This window comes from Buceros rhinoceros, unplaced genomic scaffold (genome assembly GCF_000710305.1).
Source record: "Buceros rhinoceros silvestris isolate BGI_N320 unplaced genomic scaffold, ASM71030v1 scaffold17361, whole genome shotgun sequence".
Taxonomy (NCBI): domain Eukaryota; kingdom Metazoa; phylum Chordata; class Aves; order Bucerotiformes; family Bucerotidae; genus Buceros; species Buceros rhinoceros.
In genome coordinates this window covers 4,418-6,148 of record NW_010393841.1, presented here as the reverse complement: position 1 = coordinate 6,148, position 1,731 = coordinate 4,418, and the positions used below count along the sequence as shown (strand labels likewise).

The following is a 1,731-nucleotide window of genomic DNA, read 5'->3' as shown; positions in this document are numbered from 1 at the left end:
CAGGTCTGAAATGCAAACAAACTGGCAGAGGTGTCCAGGGGCTTCTTAAGAAGTGCTGGCCGCAGAAGCACTTGTGCTGTTGAAATACACCCTAAGGCTGTTCCACATGCAGCCAAGCTAACCTAACATAGCACTGCCACTGTGAAGGGAAGGTCCTGTTCTGCTCTCACCCCATGCAAAGGTGCATGCCCTCACTGCTTACTGCGTGCTGCCTCTGGTGTTTGTTGGACCCTTTGATGAGCCAGTTTAACCCACTAAATAGAAGAAAAGTGTCAGCTTTTCTTTCTGGACTTGTCTCCTGCTGGTTTACCTGGTTGAAATCAGCTCACAAATAGATGAGTCAGACTCACAAAAACATGCTGAGACACCTGAAATCTCAAGAGCATGCTAACCCTAGCTTAATCCAATAAGCTTTTAAGCACAATTAACACACTCTAACATTCAATTAAATCCATTTTCTTATGAGAACAAAAAAAGAAGTTGTGTTGCTATGCATGTTTTATATAATGATTAGAGAACTTGTGCCATAAGTCTTCTGCAGACTGGCTTTCACATTTTTATCTCCCATTTTTCAGCTCTCTAACAACTTTTAAAAGCATGCTCCATCTGCCCTTTGGAAGACTACCTCACCACCGCAGAAATGTGCACTTCATGTCAGCGTCTGACTGTCCTGCTGTACATGTATGCAGCCTGAGGTAACAAAAACCATCCCTAATGCAGCTTAATAAATCAAATCCTGTGCAAAAGTTTTTTTTTATAGTAATGGAAATTTAGAAAGTTAATTACTTAAGGTTAACTGAGATACAGACGGTCTTTAAGAAACAGACAGACGAAAGGAAACCCTTACACAGAATCTGTACGTGCATGTGTAATTTCATGAACAATTTCTTATGTTTAAAAGACAGCCAAAGGTGAAACTGGGTATGTAATGTACTATGCACATCATTACTTTTCAGCATTATGGAACATGAAAATGAAGTACCATGCTGATTAATCTTTTAATTATTGCTTTGACAATAGACTATATTCGACAACACATTTAAATATTGCTTGGACCACGCACTAGGATCAATGTTGTATTTATGTGAATCCTGCATCAGCTTAAAAAACTTGTTTCTCAGTGCTAGCAATGTTTTATGTATCCTCATTGCACTTTCAACTTCCAAGATGCTCTTTTACATGCACGGAACACTCAGGAAATTTTAGGAACAGTCACTAAAGAGCCTAATGAGACCTAAGCAAGGAGAAGAGGCAGTAAGGACAGTAAAAAAATCCTTCCATAAATTTAAAACTTTGTACACTCTGGACAGAAAAAAAAATCTGAAAAGGCATTTCAAGATTCACTGTCACCTACAACTGTTGGTTGCAATCTCAAAAGCTGTGAATGCTTGATGAAAGAATTTTGGATGTCTACACTAAGCTTCCTTTTCTGTTTTTTATATATAGGTAAAAGGTTATCTGTTTCTCCAGGCCTGTTCTCTGGAGATGCCTATTCCCAGTGCTTTCAGTCAATAAATCTGTCTCCCTGTCCTAATGTCTCCATACCTCCTACTGAGCTAATGCTCAGTAGTTTCATTAAGTCACCCTTCCTGCCATCACCCATAAATTTTACAGTAAACTAAGATCTATGTAACACTTAGATAGGCTTTAAAAGTTATGTCTTTAAATTAGGGGCTTTCCCAGTGGTTAGCAGTGCTAAACAATTCTGATTATCTTTAGTCAATGACATCT

At 38.6% G+C, this 1,731-nt stretch overlaps 1 protein-coding gene across 1 annotated transcript in view; it reads right to left on the bottom strand.

Annotated features, from left to right (window-relative positions):
* Nucleotides 1-1,731, bottom strand: part of ATP8A1 (ATPase, aminophospholipid transporter (APLT), class I, type 8A, member 1) — a gene marked incomplete at its 3' end in the record, with an annotated part of 43,053 nt that overhangs the window by 40,318 nt on the left and 1,004 nt on the right. The gene's annotated exons all lie outside the window — the stretch shown is intronic.